At 47.6% G+C, this 22384-nt stretch overlaps 1 pseudogene; it reads right to left on the reverse strand.

Annotated features, from left to right (window-relative positions):
• Window positions 1–2810: 2810 nt before the first annotated feature.
• On the reverse strand, window positions 2811–3403 carry LOC125113675 (60S ribosomal protein L19-like; annotated as a pseudogene).
• Window positions 3404–22384: the final 18981 nt, after the last annotated feature.

Here is a 22384-nt window from a genome sequence, read left to right on the forward strand (position 1 = left end):
TAGCTGTAATGTGACAGGTGAGGCTTTCTCACAGGGTGATCCTTGGGCTGGTTGTATCAGAACCACTTTGGGGAGCAGTGGTGACAGTGGTGGAGCCTCGTTAAAAACACAGGTGAGGGAATTCCCTTCATGGCTCAGGTGAAACAAATCCAACTAGTATCCTTGAGGACACGGGTTTGATCCCTGGCCTCGCTCAGTGGGTTAAATATCCGACGTTGCTGTGAGCTGTGGTGTAGGATCCGTGGCTAGGATCCCATGTTGCTGTGGCTGTGGCGCAGGTCTGTGGCTACAGCTCCAATTCGGCCCCTAGCCTGGGAATTTCCATATGCCACAGGTGCAGCCCTAAAAAGACAAAAAAAAAAAAAGCCAAAAAACTAATAAAAAAACACACAGGTGAGAGCCAGGAGTCTGTTTTGCTTCTGAGATGGTGTGGGTGGAATTTTGTCCCTCAAAAAGATAGGCTGAAGTCCTCATCCCCAGCTCCCCAGAACGTGGCCTCTCTTGGAAATAGGGCGGTTGCAGACGAAACTGGCTAAGACGAGGTCATGGTGGAATAGGACGGACCCTAATCTGGTATGACTGGTGTCCTTATGAGAAGAGGAGGAGAGACACAGAGACACAGGGAAGATGGCTGCGTAAAACCGAGAGATGCAGGGAGAAGGTCTCGGGACAGCAGAGGCAGAGACGGGAGTGAAGCCTTTCAAGCAAGTTCCTCTCCCTGAAGCACAGGCCAAACAGACTGGAACGGAGTTTGTAGCAGAAAAAGCTTGATGGCAGGGCCATGCAAGGAGACGGGTGGCTTTCCTCACCAACCCCCAAAAGCCTGAGCTCCCCGAAACCAAAATTGTCAAGCATTTAAAAAAGTCAGGTGAGGGAGGTGGGGGCTGCAGGGTAAGTGATCAGCTGGAGCAGAGTTCTCTGATTGGCTGATGGTGAGGTAAGAGGGTGGTGTCCCAGGAGTTAACTGAATCGTCTTTAGGCTCCAGAAGGCCTGGGGGCTTTATGCTCCTGGTCATCAAGGAGTTAACATCTTCCTTTTAAGGGGGGGGATTTGCGCATCTGCAAAACAACTCAGGAAATGCTCATCAGATACTGTATCAGAGAGGAGCTAAAGCAGGATGTGGGGGAGGGTCCTCCCCCCCCCACTCCAGGCTCCTGTAGGGCCTTCTCAGTGACAGTGCCACCACAAGCCAAGGGACGCCAAAGAGTGCCAATTGGTTCCAGATGATAGGAAAAGGCAAGGGAGGATTCTACACGGAGACTCAGAGGAAACCGGAGGAGTTGCCAGAACTCAGTCTCTGCCCACTGGTGCCGAACAGAAATACTGGGACAAGAGTTTTGGGTGAAGGAGAAAAAATAGCTTTATCGGAGTTCCTTTTGTGGCGCAGCAGAAACAAATCCACCGAGGAACCACGAGGTTGTGGGTTCAATCCCTGGCCTCGTTCAGTGGGTTGAGGATCCGGCGTTGCCCTGAGCTGTGGTATAGGTTGCAGATGTGGCCCAGATCTGGTGTTGTGTGGCTGTGGTGCAGGCTGGCAGCTGGAGCTCTGATTCGACCCCTAGCCTGGGAACCTCCATATGCCATAGGTGTGGCCCTAAAAAGACCAAAAAAAAAAAAAAATTGCTTTATTGCTTTGCCAGGCAAAGGAGGGTCACAGCAGACTGATGCCTTAAAGACTGTCTTCTCCCACCCTCCCCTTAGGAGAGATTGGGAGCTGGTTTTATAGTTTGGGGAGGGAAAAATAAGGCCAAAGATAAGGCTCAGGGTAAAGCTTGCATTGTTTGCAAAGCTGGAGTTCAGTGGCCTGGTGCTTCATTAACATCTTGCATTTGTTGGGGGTCTTAGTTGTGCCAAGAAGACCTCAAAGACATTGTTATCTGCGTTCCTTGAGGAGGGACCAGGACCTGCCCCAAGGCTGCACTATTGTCTCTTGACCGCTCCTCCCTGGTCTCTGCAAGAGAGACCTTCCCCGATAAGCAACAGCTTGAACCTGCCCTTTGGAACTTAGGGAAGGTCATGGAGGCTGAAGTTTATTCCCTAAAAACAAGAAATGAGGGACACAGAAAGGCCTGTGTGCCCAGGAGACCCTCGGGGCCCTGTTCAGTTTCAGTAACAGTCCTGGGGTCCAGCAAGGGCGCCTTCCTTCTGTGTCAGGTCACACAGCAGGCCGACCCTCTGAGGGTGATTTATGGCTCAGGACTCTGGTCCTCCGCCTGGCACCCCCCCCCCCACTTGCTCTGTTGATGGGCTTAAATTATCCTGCAGAACTTCGTCTCAACCTCGGTTCGGTTTCTCTTGGTTAACCAAATCCAATTTTTCTCTGGGCCTTACCTCCCTACAGGAAAAACGGTAAAAATGAGCTTGGGTCAGCTGGCACAGGCCAAGTCTCTGCACAAAAGCAAAGCTTTAAAAGCTCTTGGGGGAGTTCCTGCTGTGGCTCAGCAGGTTATGAACCCAACTAGGATCCATGGAAGGCGGGTTCAACCCCTGGCCTTGCTCAGTAGGTTAAGAAGCCAGTGTTGCCATGAGCTGTGGTGTAGGTCGGAGACTCGGCGTGGATCCCACGTTGCTGTGACTGTGGCGGAGGCTGGCAGCTGCATCTCCAATGCGACCCCTAGCCTGGGAACTTGCATGTGCTGCAGGTGTAGCCCTAAAAAAGAAAAAAAAATCAAATTAAATTAAAAAATAAATGAAAGATCTCAGGTTCACTGCTTCCTCTCTTTTTTCTTTTTCGAATTTCCCAGGCTCGTTTTTATTGAATCTATGTTAACTGCTGAGGCCATTATGTACAGAGAAGAGGGGGAGAACTTTATTTCTTGGTCGCTTCCTCCTCCTTGGACAGAGTCTATGATTTCCTCCTTGGCCTGGAGCCGCTCTTGACGGCGCTTGCGCACTTCCTTGCTCTTAGACCTGCGGGCCTCAGGCTGGTCCGCCAGAAGCTTCTTGCGAGCCTTGTCCGCCTTCAGCTGGTGGATGTGCTCCATGAGAATCCGCTTGTTTTTGAACACGTTTCCATCACGTTCAGGTACAGACCGTGATACAAGCGGCGGTCAATCCTCTTAGACTCATGGTATCGTCTGAGCAGCCGGCGCAGAATTTTCATCCGCTGCAGCCAAGTTACCTTCTCGGGCATTCGTGCAGTGGCAGTACCCTTCCGCTTACCGATGCCCATATGCCTGCCCTTCCGGCCGGCCAGGGTGTTTTTCTGGCATCGAGCCCGGGAATGGACAGTCCCAGGCTTCTGGATGCTCAGCCCATCTTTGATCAGCTTCCAGATCTGCTGACGGGAGTTGGTGTTGGCAATTTCTCTAGTCTCATCAGGGTCCAACCAGACTTTCTTTTTGCCACAGCGGAGGACACTGGAGGCAAGCCTCTTCTGAAGTCTGAGCATACTCATGGCTGTGGCCACAGCGGGAAAGTCTGCTTCCTCTTTTAGGTCCAGGAAAGCCAGGCTCCTGCTGCAGCCCAGAGTACCTTCTGTTCCATTCATCGTGACTTAGCAAACTCCAAGATGCCACACTGACCTCTTACCTAGATTTGCTAATGTGCTTCCTGTAGTCACCCAGTCAGAGAAGCACTTTTTTTTTTTTGTCTTTTTATCCTTTTAGGGCAGCCTATGGAGGTTCCCAGGCTAGGGGTCCAATGGGAGCTGTAGCCTCTGGCCTACACCACAGCCACAGCATACCAGATCCGAGCTGCATCTTCGACCTGCACCACAGCTCACAACAGTGCCAGATCCTTAACTCACTGAGAGAGGCATCTTCATGGATGCTAGTCGGGTTCGTTAACTGCTGAGATCCCATGGGAACACCAGAGAAGCACTCTTATGCTTGCTTACCATTTTACAGATGCAACCCCCTCCCCAAAAGAGGCACAGAGATGTTTAAGGACCTTACCCAAGTTCATATAGCTGGCGATTTTCAGAAACTGGCCTCTGACCCAGGTGTTACTGAGAGCTATAACCAGAAGTCCACATACGAATTTCCCGTTGTGGCTCAGTGGGTTATGAACCTGACTAGTATCCATGACGATGCAGGTTCAATCCCTGGCCTTGCTCAGTGGGTTCAGGATCACCACAGAGCTGTGAGCTGTGGTGTAGGTCACAGACATGGCTTGGGATCCTGTGTTGTGGCTGTGGTGTAGGCCAGCAGCTGCAGTTCTGATTTGCCTGGGAACTTCCACAGGGAGTGGGTGCGACCCTAAAAAGCAAAAAAAAAAAAAAAGTCCATATGGTAGCTTGACTGTCTGAGGCTGTGAGTGTGCAGATGGCTAGTCAGAAGGATAGATGGATAGATAGATACTCTCTAGACAGGCTGGTAAGTCCCCCAGGAGAGAGCATAATTTGTTCTTATGAAGTATTTTTTTCTAATCATTCTAAATCATTTTAAAATTCCACACAGGCACCCGGCCTCATAATGGCCAGCTTCCAGAGGACGAAATAAATGTTCAAAGGTCTCAAGCTCCCCATGCAGGCACCACGGCCCAGAAGCTTCGAGCTGACTTGTCCCCTGAGACCTCTGGTGTTAAGGGTTGGGGGGACTGCAATGAGGGCATGAGCCTCCCCCTTGGAAGGGAACCTGAGGCAGGAAGAGAAGATCCCCACCCCCCCACCCCCTGTGCCCTGCCAGGCTTCAGACACTGGATGTTTGGACAGAGGCCTCACCCTAGGACTGAGGGCTGCAACCAGACACCCTGTCAGTCTCCGAGGGGGGCCTGGAGCCTCTCTGGTGCCAAATCCCCACTCTCCCATCCTGGGGTCTGCAGCTGGGGAGGGTGCCAGGGTGGGTGAGGGGTCGAGGCTGAGGGGGGGTGGTCCCCTCCCTGGAAGGCTGGTCTGGAGCCAGACTGCCAGGCTCAGCCATGCCCTGCCAGCTACCATGAGAGCTCAAGTCAATCACCCGACTTCTTGTGCCTCATGTTCCTCACCTATAAAATGAGGACCTCCATAGTCAGAGTGTCACAGAGTGGTTATGCAGCAGGGGAATTTCTATATGAAAGGTAGTGGGTGGAGGCCGACCTTTGGCCCCCGTGCGACAAGGGCTTTGCCTTGGCAGTTGCTGCTGCTAAGTCAGGCCCTGGGTTTGTCTTGGCCTGCCTTGTTTCCATTTTCAATTGAGAATTAAATTTGGATAGACGTTAGTCTGACTGGGTCTGCTCCCTGGATCTTGGCCAGCCAGCTCCGAGTAACGGCAGACAGGGTGGGGTCATTGGGGTTGAGTTACTGAATTTCCACACAAACACACACACACCCCCTCTCAGCCCCCCGTGGTTTTGGGCAATCTGCTCGGTGACGGGCAGCTCTGTTGTTGTAAGACTGGACTTTTCAGGAGAGCTTTTGGGTCACGCTGGGCATCTGTTGGAAAGGCCTATTCTTGGACAGAGTCATTGGCCATGCCGGGAACTGCCTTTTTTTGACCTGTAGCCCCTCGGCCATTCAAAGTCAGGGTGACACCCAGCTCTAGTGGCTGTTGCTCCATTGTGAGGCAACCTGGATTGCTCTTTCCTTCCAATGTTTGTTTCTTTCTTTCTTTCTTCTTTCTTTTCTTTCTTTCTTTCTTTCTTTCTTTCTTTCTTTCTTTCTTTCTTTCTTTCTTTCTTTCTTTCTTTCTTTTCAGGGCCTCATCTGTGGTCTATGGAAGCTCCCAGGCTAGGGGTCGAATCAGAGCTGCAGCTGCCAGCCTACACTACAGCCACAACAGTGCCAGGCCCCAGCTGCATCTGCAACCTACACCACAGCTTGTGGCAATGCCGGATCCTTAACCCACTGAGCAAGGCCAGGGATCAAGCCCGCATCCTTGCGGATACTAGTGGGGTTCATAACCTACTGAGCCACAATGGAAACTCCCTATTCAATTTGTAGATTCTCATAATTTTCAACGTTCAGTCTGGTCTGGTGTCACAGGGAGTGGGCTGGGAATGGCCTGCAGTGGTTCCCTAGGGCCTGGAGGGTTCCCTAGAGCAGCTGAGAATGGGCACATTGGTCCAGCTGACTGAATCGCCGCCAGTGGAAGGGACCTCGAGGTGGGGGTCAGTGGGGACGGTGACTGGGGCAGGACTGGCTGGCTGGGGCTCCTCTCCTCTGCGTCCCCCAGAGCTCAGGAAGGTGAGGTGGGGCTGGAGAAGGAGTTTATGGCCAGGGAAGCTCAGAGATGGTCACAAAGGAGCAGTCAAAACCCACTGCGGGGGGGGGTGGGGGGGGGGGGGGGTGGGGTTACAAACCCAACTAGTATCCAGGAGGATGTGGGCTCAATCCCTGGCCTCACTCAGTGGGTTAAGGATCCGGTGTTGCTGCAAGCTGTGGTATTGGTTGCAGATGTGGCTGGGATCTGTGTCTGGCTCTAATTCGACCCCTAGCCTGGGAACTTCCATGTGCCACAGGTGCAGCCCTAAAAAAGCAAAAATGCATACATACATACAACTTAATTGAAGAGAGTTCAGCCTGGGGACACACATTTCGTGTGTGTGTACGTGTGTGTGTTGGAGCTTTTTTACTTATTGAAAACATGTTATCTAGAGCAAGAAATCCCAGACATACCAGCCCAGAGCCGTAAACCACGAGAGACCAGACAGCCTTCAAAATATGCAGAGATGGACAACTCCTCATGGGCGAAGCCAGTCATGGGTCTTCGAGCAGACTGAGCTTCCAGCAGCCCCTTGGGGTGACTAGGTTATGATGGGGGACAGTCCCGCAGCCCTGGCACTCTGCATCTTGTCAGTGCTGGGCATGATGCCCTTTTCTGAGCGCTTTTTGAAGCTTTTATACCCTGCTGGGCTCTGGGCTTCAGATGCAAAGGGAGTCAATAACTCTGCAAAAAGTCACCAGACAATTTACCCCCTTGGCACCAAGCCTAGAATTCTAATCAGTTCTTGACTGCTTCAAAGTCTTCTTGCTTTGGATCTTCCAAATTGAAAATAAATATCTAGGGCAATTACCTTCCTTTAGTCCTCTGATGTTGAAGATTGGTTCTCATCCATTAATTCAAGAAACCTCTCGTTTCTTTGGGAAGGTATTGGCCCTTGGAACTTCTTAACTCAGTATCAACACAGTCCTCTAGGTTTTGAATTTTTTAAAAAGAGAGGATTTATTACACTCTAGGTTAGTATTTTCCTATTTTGAAGAAGTCTTGGTCATACCAGACGCTCCTCCAAGGGGTAAAAAAAAGCCGGTTTCTTCCTATTACTGGATGCCCGCTATCCTCAGAGCATCCTCAAGAGGGCAGCAAAGTACAACGTCTGGCCGCATTTCCCGGCTGGGGCAGCCCCTGAACCCTCAGAGCAGATTTGGAGCTTGCCTCCTTGCGGGGTGCGGAGCTAGGGGTGAAGAGCAAGGATGGTTATTGGGTTACTGATCGCCTTCTCAGGCATTTCTCTGGACTCGCCAGGAAAGCACATCCCCTGGAAGGAAAGCCAGAGCTCCCCCAGTCTCATTTTCAGAGAGCTGCGAACATGACCAGACCTATTAATTACTTAATTGAGGTTCTGGGCTTTGAAGATGAAAAGTGGCGAGTTCTGCTGTCTCCAGTCCGGGGAGCTCTTTCTCGGGACCCTTCTGAGTCTCGCTTTTAAGTTACCAGGTTCATTTTGGTGACCTTCTCGGGCGATAGGGATAACCCATCCCACCCCTGTGGGTCAAGGGAGTGTCATCTCCTGAAACCACTTCCTTGAGCTCAAGTCACACTAAGCCGACCACAGCGTCCCAGCAAAGGGCTTGGTCGCACTTAGCGTGTGTCTCTGTCACCGTGCCCTGACCAAGTCACAGGCTCCCAGTGGTGGCTGAGAAGCAGCAGGGGATGCTGGCTCATGAATGACTCTGCTGGGCTGAGACCAACTGAAACGGGGGAGCCTGGTGGCTTTGTGGCCCTGCCTGGGGCATAGAGTCTCAGCCCCATAATTGACTGGCACCTCCGGGCACCAGGCTAGCTTGGCCTGAGTTCCCTCATCCCGGGGAAGGGGACAGGGAGAGTGGGAGGAAGAGGAGGGAGTCGCCCACACACGTGGGATAAAGACACAGGCAATAATGGAAACATTAAGCCGATGCTTAGTTTACAAACAACTTTCACATCCGACGTTATCTCGCGGGAGTCTCTGAAAGGCTGCGTGAAGTTGAGGACATGCGTGGGAGAAGCGGCCAGCAGGATGCTGGAGCCACAGAAGGAAAAGAGATGCGGGCAGGAAGTGAGGACCCGGAGCAGAGCGTCTTCCTTGAAAGCCCTCCTTCCTCCAGTCCGCCCTCCCACCCGCCCGTCTTCGGATTAGATCGAAACCTGGATGTGGTTAGGAAGGCAAAATCCGAAATGCAACCATCCACGAATTGGGACCCGCACCTCAGATTGGAGCCTTCTTGGGTACAGAATTTAAAATTAATCCTTATCAAGCGGGGCTATTGACACACCCTGCAGCTCTTAGTCATTCTTGTAGATGTTGTAAATACTTCTCCTTTGCATCTGGACTGAAAGGCAAGAGAAATCACTTAAGAAACTACAAAGTTTCACTACCGAGGGCTGGAGGGAAAAGAAGCCCGCGCTCCAGGGCGAGGTCTTTTCCTGCGCTGGGCGAGCGTGTTTTCTTCCCCAGCACAGGTGTCTTTTCACTGCAGCCCAGGGCCTCGCCCGATTTTGCGTTACCTAATGTTTTGAGGGCCTGCGCACAGTTTCTGTGGCTGGATTATTACAGCCTCAGGAGCAAAACCTTGACCTGCTTCATTTGAAAGCACCCGGCACAGGTCTGCTTAGGTCGTCTTCCACGCAGGCACGTGGATGCGCCGGTGGACGGAGCGGAGACAGGCAAGGGGCAGATTCATCAAGATAGCTGTGGTTGGTGAAGACCTTTTGGTTACAAACCACAGAAGTGGATTCTGGCTTATCGATTTAATGAAAGTGAATTGAAAACTGGGGATGCTCTGGAGGGAGACTGGGGTTTCACGGTTCAGAGGGGGTGTTGGTTAAGTTGCCCCTTCCTCGCTCAGCTGTCCCTCTTACCGAGAGATGCCCTTGACACCACAGGCGTCAACTCCTGGTGTCTAGGTTTGCTGGTCCAACCACCAACTCCCAAGAGCCTGGGTCTTCTAAGATCAATGGGGTGTGGCTAGAGAGTCAGTGTGAGAGTGTGTGTGTGTGTGTGTGTGTGTGTGTGTGTAAGCGTGCACGTGCAACCTGAGGGAGCCAGTAGCTTTTCCAGGATGTGTATTTCATATCATATACTTTCATGCATTATTTTGTATGAAACCCTTTGGGGAGTAAGAGGGAGGTCTTTTTTTTTTTAATACTGAATGCTGAACTCAGCAGGAGAGAGCCCTGAGCTCTAGAACTTTCTTCATTTAACTCCTTACATATTTCCTATAAGATAGTATAGTTTCTTTAAGGGCTATCATGTTTCTTTAAAATTTTTTTTCAGGGTCTTTTTTTGTATTTTTTAAATTATAGTTTATTTACAATGTTTTGCCAGTTTCTACTGTACAGCAAAGTGACCCAGATATATATATATATATATAATATATATGTATATGTATGTGTATATATATGTGTATACACACACACACATATATATACATACATTCTTTTTCTCATATCATCCCCCATCAAGTTCTATCCCAAGAGATTGGACACAGTTCCCTGTGCTATACCTCATTGCTTATCCATTCTCTCTCTCTCTTTTTTTTTTTTTGTCTTGCCTTTTCTAGGGCCGCTTCCCACGGCATATGGAGGTTCCCAGGCTAGGGGTCTAATCGGAGGTGTAGCCACCAGCCCACGCCAGAGCCACAGTAACACAGGATCCGAGCCTTCTCTGCGACCTACACCACAGCTCCCGGCAACACGGGATCCTTAACCCACTGAGCAAGGCCAGGGATCAAACCTGCTACCTCATGGTTCTTAGTTGGATTCGTTAACCACTGCGCCAGGACAGGAACTCCTTGCTTATCCATTCTAAATGTAATTTGCATCTGCTAACCCCAAACTCCCCATCCATCCCACTCTCTCCCCTCTCCCCCTTGGCAACCACAAGTCTGTTCTCCATGTCTGTGGTTATCAAGTTTTCTGTTCATAGAAGTTTAAAAAACAGAGAAAAATATGGAGAACAAAATTAACATTGCTCGTGATCCCACCATTCAGAGAGAACAATTGTCTCCTTTGGTTGAGATATATATATATATATATATATATATATATATATGTATTTATATATAATATAATAAAATGTATATGTGTTATACTGTATATGCATATAATGGGCATATTGTTTTATGATCTTTCTCTTCATTTGCTGAATTTCCCCCTCCATTAAATAATCTTTCCTGGGAGTTCCCGTTGTGGCTCAGCAGATTACAAACCTGACTAGGATCCATGAGGATGGGGGTTCAATCCCTGGCTTCTCTCAGTGTGTAGGGATCTGGCATTGCTGTGAGCTGTGGTTGAGGTTGCAGACCTAGCCTGGATCCCAAGTTGCCACAGTTGTGGTATAAGTCGGCAGCTGCAGCTCTGAGTTGACCCCTAGCCTGGGAACTTCCCTATGCTGCAGGTACAGCCCTAAAAAGCAAAAAAAAAATCATTCCCCCCCCCCTTTTTTTTTTTTTGCTTTTTAGGGCCACACTTGCAGCATATGGAGGTTCCCAGGCTGGGGGTTGAATTAGAGCTACACCTGCTGGCCTACGCCACAGCCTTAGCAACATGGGATCTGAGCTGCATCTGCGACCTACACCACAGCTCATGGCAATGCCAGATACTTAACCCACTGAGCGAGGCCGGGGATTGAACCTGCACCCTCATGGATCCTAGTTGGGTTTGTTAATCACTGAGCCATGAAGGGAACTCCTTTTCCATCATTTTTAATGGGTGCTTAATATATTCTATCACATACATGTAGCAAAATTTATTTACTCTGTTCTTCCCTTATTGGACATTAAGGTGCTTCAAGCTTTTTGCTGTTATAAGCAATGAAGTGATAAATGTCCTTGAAAAAGCATCTTTGTTCATCTGTCTGATCATTTCCTTAGGGTAAATTTCTACAGGTTCAAATGCTGGGTAAAGGGATAGATAATTTTAAGGGTTTTTGATACGTAGGATCAAATACTCTTCTGAAATGTACCAAGCGTCCACCCTGGTAACACTGATCGTTATTCGTTTACAAAATAGTTTCCTATTTTATAGGAGATAATGACTTTTCATCGTGTCTAATTTTTTCAGATTTTTATGAATACCTTTTATGGAGGTAGAACATATAAAGGCACAATTTTTTTTTTTTTGGTCTTTTTAGGGCCACACCCACAGCATATGGCAGTTCCCAGGTTAGGGGTTGAATTGGAGCTGCAGCTACTGGCCTATCCCACAGCCACAGCAACGCCAAATCTGAGCTGCGTCTGTGACCTACACCACAGCTCAAGGCAATGCCAGATCCTTAACCCACTGAATGAGACCAGGGATCAAACCTCCATCCTCTTGGATGCTAGTCAGATACGTTTTTGCTGAGCTATGATGGGAACTCCTAAATGCACAAATCTTAACTGGACACCTCTGTGAATTCTTATGTGTAAAATGCTTACATAACCACTGCCCAGATTAAGATATTTCCACCACTCCAGGAGGCTCTCTGTGTCCCCTCCCAGCTAATTTCCCCCCCCCTCAGAGATAACCACTATTCTGCCTTTTTCTACTTTAAAACAATTTGTCTGTTTGTGACACTCATAAAAATTGAAACTTACAGTAACTACTCCGTCAGTGAGATTAAGCCAGATAGACATGTGAAATAATAGTTCACTCCCATCCCCCATATGAATTAACCATACTTTATTTACCCTTTCTGCTGTGAAGGGATATTTTGATTATTTCCAGTGTTGAGCTACAGTGAATAAAGCTGCCACCAACATTCTTGTAATGTCTTTTGGACCTAAGCACTCACATCCCTGGAGTATATGCCCAGGAGTGAGGTGCTGAGTCAGACAGCATTCATATATTTAGTTTCCATAGGTCCTTCTAGAGATTTTTTTCCAAGTGGTTGTGTCAATTTAACTTCCCAGCAGACATGCATGAGAGTTCCAGTTGCTCCACATCCTTGCCAACACATATTTTTGTCCTTTTAGTTTCATACATTCTCAAGTTGTATTTTTACTTGTTTTTATTATTTATTTATTTATTTATTTATTTTTCTTTTTAAGGGCGCACCCAAGGCATATGGAGGTTCCTAGGCTAGGGGTGAATCGGAGCTACAGCTGCTGGCCTACACCACAGTCACAGCAACGCAGGATCCGAGCCACATCTGCGACCTATGCCACAGCTCATGGCAACGCCAGATGCTTAACCTACTGAGTGAGCCAGGGATCAAACCTGAAACCTTATGGTTCCTAGTCTGATTTGTTTCTGTTGCACCACGATGGGAACTCCAGTTGTATTTTTATTATTAGAGGTGAGGTTGATTATTTTGGAGACCTGTGTATCAACCATTTGAATTTATTCTGTTTTGAATTGCGTGTTCAAGAAGATTTCTACCTTTCTTTTGTATTGGAGTGACTGCATTTCTTATTAATTTTAAGAGTTCTCTGTATATTATCATTATTTATTTATTTATTTATTGTCTTTTTAGCACTGCACCCAAGGCATATGGAGGTTCCCAGCCTAGGGGTCCCATTGGAGCCGTAGCTGCCAGCCTCCGCCACAGCCACAGCAACACCAGATTGGAGGCACTTCTGTGATCTACACCATAGCTCACGGCAACGCTGGATCCTTAACCCACTGAGCGAGTCCAGAGATCGAACCTGCAATCTCGTGGTTACTAGTTGGGTTCATTAACCACTGAGCCGCAATGGGAACTCCCTGTATATTGTTATTATTATTACTATTACTATGACACTTGGTCATACATGTTGCCAATACATACATGTTTTTGTTTGGGTAAAATGTAGTTGAAGGCAAATAAGTACTGAAGCCTTACTATGGGCCAGGCACCATTCTCAGGGTTTTATACATAATCTCATTAACCCTTATAGTTTACAGAAGAAACTTAGACACAGAGAGGTTAAAGAACTTGCCTAAAATCCTACTGTGGGCAATTACTGGGGTGGAATTCACGTGTACACCATTGCACACCAAACCACGAGGGTCTACCATCTCATGAATTTTCACCTAGAGCACTAATGGTCAAGGTCACTAGCAGGAATTGCGGCGTCTTCCTTTACAACCATTTCTGAAATGACGACTTCATTCCATGACGTGACTGGTTCTGTTTAAAGGAGGGTTGTATGCACATCACGATTCTCATTGGAAGAGAAGGTGTGACTAAGATTTGTGATACCATTGAACAGGGAGCAGCCGACACTCCCTTGGTGGTCGTCCGTCAAGGTCAGTCTGAGACCTGGCATCCCCCCCTCCTCCTTGCTGGCCTCCTAGGCTCCTTCAAGACTGAACTGTGGGCTGTCTCCTGCCCTTGGCTCGGGTTTGGGGTTCTCTAGCTCAGTCCTGTAAGTACAGGGCTACATTCTCATTAGAGACAAAGATGTAGGTAATCCTTTCAGTATCATCCCCTTCTCATGTCCAAGACACACACATTTCCACTTCCGAGAAGTGATTCCTGAAATAATAGTGGAAGCCAGTTCTACTCTGTTCACCCCAAGTGCTTTATGTATGGACAACACAGATAAGTAGATCCTTTGATCTCCGTGGAAGAAGGGCAGCCTACTTACCCGAGATGTCATACTTATCTGTGCATGGTGATGCAAAGTGGAAATAGCAAAATGTGGCATTAAAATTTAAACACTTTTTGGGAGTTTTCATTGTGGCTTAGCAGGTTATGAACCCAACTATTATCCATGAAGATGCAGGTTCGATCCCTGGCCCTGGTCAATGGGTTAAGGATCCAGCATTGCCGTGAGCTTTAGTGTACGTTGCAGATGCGGCTTGGATCCTGTGCTGCTGTGGCTGTGGCATAGGCTGGCAGCTGCAGCTTCGTTTTGACCCCTAGCCTGGGAACCTCCATATGCCACGGGAGCGGCCCAAGAAATAGCAAAAAGACAAAAAAAAAAAAAACAGAAAAAAACCCCAAAAAGGATATAAAACGGAACAGTGGGAGTTTGGAAAAATAAAGTTTTTTTGAAATACACACACACACACACGTTCTTATCCTGGGAACTACAGTGATCCAAAGGGGCCTGGGGCTGGGCATCCAACAACCCCAGCTCTGTTCCAGGCTGGGGCTACTAAATCCCTCACAGTTGTGGAATCTTCATCTTTGGTTTCCTAGACCCTGTGTGGCAAGTCCTTTTCCCTTCAATGGGGCTGGTGGCCATGCGTCCTATCCCTGCTCTCATCACTCTAATCTCAGGCTTCCCCACTGGTCCCTCAACAGCTCTGACTGCCTCTTTTCCCAGCCACTCCCTGCCAGCCCCTCTCCCCTGAAACCAACCCCCCACATCACTTCCAGATTCATCTTAAAATATCCGTGTCAATATGTCTTTAGTCCAAAGCACACAGTAAAGAAATGCATTTTATTTTAATTAATTAATTTATTTATCTTTTCTAGGGACACACCCTCGGCATATGGAGGTTCCCAGGCTAGGGGTCTAATCAGAGCTGTAGCTGCCGGCCCACGCAAGAGCCACAGCAATGCCATATCTGAGCTGCGTCTGCGACCTACACCACAGCTCACAGCCACGCCGGATCCTTAACCCACTGAGCGAGGCCAGGGATTAAACCTGCAATCTCAAGGTTCCTAGTTGGATTTGTTAACTGTTGCGCCACAATGGGAACGCCAAGAAATGCATTTTAGAACGTGACCCCTACATAGGTAAGTATGTGCATATGTATGTTTGTGTGCATACATATATGTGTGTACACACAAAGAAAACTTGAGACAAGATTCACGAAATGTAAATTTCCTGTGTGATATGCACTCTGGCATGTTTCATTTCTTTCGTTCCATTCCATTCCATTCTAGTTTATTCTATTCTGTTCCATTTATTTGATTCCACTTCAGTAAAATTAATGCTGTTGGTGCCCCAATATCTTTATTTCATGCCCCCTTAACGTGTTGTTCCTACACGTTAAATCAGAGGAAAAGTTCAAAATTTTTGGGCTTGGAGTTCCTGTTGTGGCTCAGTGGGTTAAGAATCTGACTAGTGGAGTTCCCGTCATGGCACAGTAGTTAATGAATCTGACTTGGAACCCTGAGGTTTCAGGTTCGATCCCTGGCCTTCCTCAGTAGGTTAAGGATCCGGCGTTGCCATGAGCTGCGGTGTAGGTTGCAGATGCGGCTCAGATCCTGAGTTTCTGTGGCTCTGGCGTAGGCTGGTGGCTACAGCTCTGATTAGACCCCTAGCCTGGGAACCTCCGTATGTCTCGGGAGGGGCCCTAGAAAAGGCAAAAGACAAAAAAAAAAAAAAAGAATCCGACTAGTATCCATAAAGATGCAGGTTTGATCCCTGGCCTTGATAAGTGGGTTAAAGATCTGGTATTGCCACACTCTGCAGCATAGGTCACAGATGTGGCTTGGATCCCGTGTTGCTGCGGTATAGGCTGGCAGCTGCAGCTCTGATTCGACTCCTAGTCTGGGAACTTCCATATGCCTCAGGTGTAGCACTGAAGAAAAAAAAATCAACATTTGAAGCCTTATTTTCAAGGTTTTTGTCCATCTGCCAACTCCAGGCTCCCCTCTCCTGCCACTCACTCCCATCATCCCTCCAGTTTTTTTTGTGTGTGTGTTTTTTCAGGGCTGCCTATAGGAACTCTCAGTTTTATTTCCCCAAATGACTCACTCTCAGTGGTTCCTGATGCTCAGTCCTCTTCTCTGCCTGTCCTGGTATGTGCCAATCTCTTCATCCTGCTGGTCCTGCGGGCCCAGATCAATCCCTGCCTCCTTCACCAAGTTCTCCCTGTCTTGTTTGCTGCCCCACACACCTGGCACCTAGGTCAGAAGGTGGGCTCGATTTCATAACACTTAATTTTTGTACAACCCACCATGTCAAAGTTGATTTCCCAGGTCAAACCATTGAGAAACGTTTGGCCAGAAGCAGAACAATTAGCACTTTAGCAAGTTACCAGTGGCGCAAAATAACCAACCCCTCCTTCCCCAGAGCCTCTACCTTCAGGCTACCCGTGGTGGTGGTGGTGGTGAGGACATCGGAATGTTTTGGTGGCAAGTTGGAACCAGAAACCAATTTTCCTGCTGAAGTAAACAGTGCTTCAGTGCACCTGAAAAAAATGTCTTCAGTGCTCTGCTTAAATTCATTCTGGTTACACAGGCTTTTATGAGCTAATCAAACAGCCTACCCTCTACTTAGAATATCGTTTTTACAGGAAGGTGTTTTTTGTTTGTTTGTGTTTGTTTTGTTTTCGTTTTTTTGGGGGTTTTTTTTGTTTGTTTGTTTGTTTGTTTGTTTTTTGCTTTTTTAGGGCTGTGCCTGTGGCATATGGAGGTTCCCAGGCTAGGGGTCTAATCAGAGCTACAGCAACACAGGATCTGAGCTGCATCTGTGACCTACACCACAGCTCATGGCAACGCTGGATCCTTAACCCACTGAGTGAGGCCAGGGATCAAACCTGCAACCTCATGGTTCCTAGTAGGATTTGTTTCCACTGAGCCACAACAGGAACTCCAGGAAAATGCATTACATCGCATACATGCTCTAAACTACTGACCTACAAACAACTTTTGGAACATGGCCTGTCCTGGGATGGAGCTCCTCCTGTATCGGCTTCATCACCTTTACATGTTTTCTCTCTGAAACTTGATGCCAAGCCTTGGAGCAGAGAACTGTGTCCCCAGCCTCCCTCCATTGGCCCCTGGGCTGAGCAGGGCACCACTTATCTCCATAACCACTTGTTGGTGACAACTCCCTCCCTCCCTGCCTCCTTTGGGCCACTCAACCATCTCAGCCATCTTGGTTTGACTCAGAGTAAGTGGGTCCTACCTGTTGGGTTAAGGATCTGGCATTGCCACGAGCTGTGGTGTAGGTCACAGATGCGGCTCAGATCCCACGTTGCTGTTGCTGTGGTGTAGGCTAACAGCACCAGCTCTGATTGGACCCCTAGCCTGGGAACCTCCACATGCCTCAAGTGCAGCCCTTAAAAAAAAGGCAAAAAGAAAATAAGTTCTATTGATCTGACCATAAATTGTCTTCCTGAAGAAAAGAGCAGAGAACCAGACCAGGCAAAGGCAAAGGAGTGAGAATCATGGTTCAGGATTCCCATCTCGGATGAGAAAGGACCAGAGTGTATAGTTTCAATTCTACAAGATGAGAAGAATTATGGGGATGGGTGGTGGTGATGGTTGCACAATGTTATACATGCATGTAGTACCACTAAGCTGTACACCTACAAGTAGTTAAGGTGGTCAGTGTTACCCGTATTTTGACACAATTAAAAAATCCTCCATAGGCGTTCCTATCGTGTCTCAGTGGTTAACGAACTTGACTTGTATCCATGAGGACATGGGTTCAATCTGCTCAGTGGGTTAAGGATTTGGCATTGCCGTGAGCCATGGTGTAGGTCCCAGATGCTGCTCAGATCCTGTGTTTCTGTGGCTCTGGTGTAAGCCAGCAGCTACAGCTCCAGTTCGACCCCTAGGCTGGGAACCTCCACATGCCACAGGTGTGGCTCTAAAAAGACCCCCTCCACAAAAAATTTCCTCCATAGATCTCCATTTAATCAAGCTCCCATTCAGTGAACAACTAGGAGTTTATATTTGGTATATGGTCTAAATTTTATTGCATATTTTCAAAGCATAAAATAAATTCCAAGTTTCACACTGATATCCAATAGAATTTTTTTTTTGTCTTTTTGCCATTCCTTGGGCTTCTCTCGCGGCATTTGGAGGTTCCCAGGCTAGGGGTCTAATCGGAGCTGTAGCTGCCAGCCTATACCACAGCCACAGCAACGCAGGATCCGAGCTGCGTCTGTGACCTACACCACAGCTCATGGCAATGCCAGATCCTTAACCCACTGAGCAAGGCCAGGGATCGAACCCATAATCTCATGGTTCCTAGTTGGATTCGTTAACCACTGCACCACGATGGGAACTCATAGAATTTTTTTTTTAAATAAATAAGAGGGAGTTCCCATTGTGGCTCAGTGGTAATGAACCCTACTAGTATCCATGAGGATGCAAATTCTATCCCTGGCCTCGCTCAGTGGGTTAAGCATCCGGTTTTGCCGTGAGCTGTGGTGTCGGTTAAGAGGAGACAGAAAGAAGAGTGTGAGAATAGGTGGAAATAAGAAAGATGGAGTGAGGTAGAAAAGAATGAGGCAGAGAAGGAAAAGGTAGGAAGAATGAGAGAGAAAGACGATGGACAGAGAGGGAAAAAGAGACAGCTATTCTGCATTCAGCACATAGATGCACAGGGACAGAGACCCTCAGAGACCAATAAGGAAAGATATACAAGTGGGGGTGCACTTACCTACACAAGTGGGCACAAAGGCTGGATTAGGAAGAAATGGTTCCAACCAAGGGTCTTTACAGTGTGGTCCTTAAATGATAAAAAAATCATGTTGCTTTGGAGTTCCCTGGTGATGCAGCAGGTGATCCCGTGTTGTTACTGCTGTGGCTTGGGTTCCATACCCAGAGCCCAGGAACTTCCACATGCTGAGGCATGGCCAAAAAAAAAAGAAAAAAAACAAAATAAAAAAACCAAAACCATGTTGCTTTTTCACACTGCAGAACAGATGAATATCACACCGGATGCTTCCATCATGACCAGATGGCATTAAGCTAGAGGTCAGATGTCAGGGGCACCATCTTTACTCCTGATTTCTTCGGCTGATATGTGGGTCCCCTTTTGTTGATAGGCTCTCCTTTAATTTCCTTACTCAGTGAAGACAGGTTTTCCAGCATTGTTTACACCCTCAGAATAATTTGTCATCAATTCATTTGGACATTATGTGGGCATAATGGCCCCTTCCAGATGTCCAGGTCTTAAGCTTCAGAAGCCGTGACTAGGCTATATTACACATTAAGAGAGAATTAAGGTGACAGATGGAACCAAGACCAATCAGTTGTTTTGTTTTGGCTTTTTAGGGCTGTACTAGTGGCATATGGAGGTTCTCTGGCCAGGAGTCCAATCGGAGCTATAACTGCTGGCCTACACCACAGCCACAGCAATGCAGGATCCGAGTCTGTGACCTACACCACAGCTCACAGCAACACAGGATCCTTAACCCACTGATCGAGGCCAGGGGTCGAACCTGCAACCTCGTGGTTCCTAGTCAGATTCATTTCCGCTGTGCCACGATGGGTAATCAGCTATTCTTAAAGGGACTATATTGGATTACATGTGGGAATGGTGTAGCCACAAGCCACAGGTCCTTTATGGGGATGGGGAAGAGGCAGAGGCAGAGGGAAAGTCTCCATCTGCCACTGTTAGATTTAGGATGGAGGAAGGGGCCATGAGCCAAGGAATGTGGATGACTCCCAAAGCTAGAAAAGGCCAGAAAATAGATTCTCCCCTACAATCTCCAGAGAGGAGCACAGCTCTGCTGATACTTTGGTTTGAACCGAATGAGACCTATTCCAAACTTCTGACCGCCAGGACTGTTAGAGAGTAAATTCACGTTGTTTTTAAGCCTCTGAAGTCTGTGACTATTACCACAGCCCTAGGAACCAAATATAGACATACATTCCTTGAAAATCTATTTGAAAGACTTAAAACTCTTTAGTACATACACTTGCAAAGATTTAAAAATCTTTAGTGCATACCTCATTTTAGGCAACCTCTATATTACAGGTGTGTTTGAAAATATCCATGCTGATCGGAGTTCCTGTTGTGGCTTAGTGGTTAATGAATCCGACTAGGAACCATGAGGTTGCGGGTTCAATCCCCGGCCTTGCTCCGTGGGTTAAGGATCCGGCATTGCTGTGAGCTGTGGTGTAGGTTGCAGACACGGCTCGGATCCCACGTTGCTGTGGCTGTGGTGTAGGCCGGTGGCTATGGCTCTGATTCGACCCCTAGCCTGGGAACCTCCATGTGCAGAGGGAGCGGCCCAAGAAATGGCAAAAAGACAAAAACAACAACAACAAAAAAACCCAAAACAAATGACAACAAAAAAACCTGCTGATCATCTGTCCTGCTGATCAACAGGCAGTCTTTCATTTATTATTTTTTTAAATAGCTGTTCCTTGAATTCAGTTGAGAAGTTTTCATTATTTTACAATTAGTTGGGAGTATGTTTGCATCACCACAAACTCACCTTACACAGGAAACTTCACCTGTGAAAGTTAGTGATTATCTGGAGAGTTGGGAGTACATAGACCTCGGTCATCTAACCATATTTTCTGCCTTCTCACATTGATAAAAGCCTTATTTTTTTCCTTTTTGTGTAGTTGGAGCCGCTAGAACTACAAGTCTTTGGCTCTGAGAAGGCTTAGACCCTGCAGCTCTTAGCACCACCTGGAAACTTCTAGAAACCCCGATGGTCAGGCCACAGGTAAACTGGAATTTGGAGGAGTGCTCGGGAGGCATCAGTACTTTGTGCAGTTCCCCAGGTAATTCTGGTTTTATTCTAGCAGACTAGAACTAATGTGTTCACAGGACCTTAAGGAACAGATCTCAGGACCCTGAGGGCCATGGAGCAGGCCGGCCTTCTGCAAACTGGCTGCCTGGGTGGAGGCAGAGGTGGGTAACGTTGAAGGTGTGTGGTGGTTTAAGACTCCTTAGCAAAGGAGCACCAGTGTGGGCCTTGCACGGTGTACCAAGTATTAATTACCTCTGTCATATTGTTCGCAATAAAACCAAGATGTCTTGGAAAGCGGTTCCAACCACTGGCTCACCCAATCAGCATCTGAGCACAGTCGCCCTCAGTTCTCAGTCCTTATGTGCAGGGTTTGGTGTGGATGGAAGCCTGTGGACAGACAGCACTCACAGAAGTTGGAGTCCTGGAGAGGTTCAAGCTGGATTGACCAAGTGGATCCACTTCGTCTCCACTCCATCGTCACCTCGATGCCTTATCCTTGGTGATGGAGAGCCACCTGTCTCCTCACTTTTCTGTCTCATAGGGTTATGGGAGACAAGGGGATGAAAGAGAGAACAATGAAAGGGAGGACCATGCCTCGAACACTCAGATGTCAGTGGAATGAATGAACGCTCCACCGTGGAACTGGGAATTCCATCCTGTTCTCCCATCTCTGCCCCCATGGGATCAAGGGGAAACATTGAGTCCAGGGGCCTTCCTTTCTCTCTTTCTCCCTTTCTACCCCCCCCCCCTTTTTTTTTTGCTTTTTAGGGCTACACTCCCAGGCTAGGGGTCGAATCAGAGTCACAGCTGCCGGCCTATATCACAGCCACAGCAACACGGGATCCGAGCTGTGTCTGAGACCTACACTACAGCTCACGGCAACACTGGATCCTCAACCCACAGAGTGAAGCCAGGGATCGAACCCGCATCCTCATGGATCTTAGTCAGGTTCATTAACCACTGAGCCATAAAGGGAACTCCCTAGGGGCCCTTCTTTCTTCTAAGGTAATTGTTAAAAGAAATCTAGCTGTAAAAATTATACTTTGCTTGTATAAATAAACAGGTACCTCATAACTGCAAGCAAGTGGAAAGTTGGAAAATTCTCCCAGTAAAAATTGGTAGGGACCAGGAGCTTTTAAAGAACTATAATTTCTCATGTACCAGTCACTGATACGACATGATGTCATTAAGTTAGAGTCTGTGAATTTGGAATCTGCAGTAATTTATGCTTGTCCAACTAATTCTTCTTGAAAAAAATGCTCCAAATCACTTGTTCCCTCGTGGAAAAAACTTGTGTTTACCAGTCAAACTTTTGACTGAATCCAAAGTTTGAGAGCCTAGGGTCAAATCCCAGACTGGCGATTTATTAGCTATGTGTTGCTGGAAAAGTAGCAGCCTGTGTGGATCTCTTCTGTAAAACGAAAAAGAATCCCCAGTTTTTGGTGAGTTTACACGTGATGAAACAACATGGCAGTTGTAGTGTTCTCTGATACTTGTTCAGCCTTTCTTATCGTCTAAATCGAGTTGTCCTTGAGGGGAGAGATTCCCTCACAAGGCTTCCACTTCTGGGCTTAGCCATTGTTTTGTATGTTTGTTTTTGTTATGGCCACATCCGAGGCATAAGGAAATTCCTGGGCCAGGGATTGCATCTGAGCTGCTGCTGTGACCTATGCCACAGCTGTAGCAATGCTGGATCCTTGAACCCACTGCAGGGCCAGGGATTGAACCCAGGGCTCTGCAGTGATCCAAGCCATTTCGGTTGGATTCTTATCCCACAGCACCACAGCAGGAACTCCTAGCCATTGTTTACAAATATATTTATCACTAGATTGCATGAAATATAGAATTTATAGGCACCCCTTTCTTAATCATATAGACATGTCTTTAAAATGCATTCAGTCATCAAAATCACCAAAGGGACGTGTGTATGTGTGTGTGTGTGTATGTCTAGGTTTAT

The sequence above is a fragment of the Phacochoerus africanus genome, chromosome 1 (genome assembly GCF_016906955.1).
Source record: "Phacochoerus africanus isolate WHEZ1 chromosome 1, ROS_Pafr_v1, whole genome shotgun sequence".
NCBI lineage: Eukaryota > Metazoa > Chordata > Mammalia > Artiodactyla > Suidae > Phacochoerus > Phacochoerus africanus.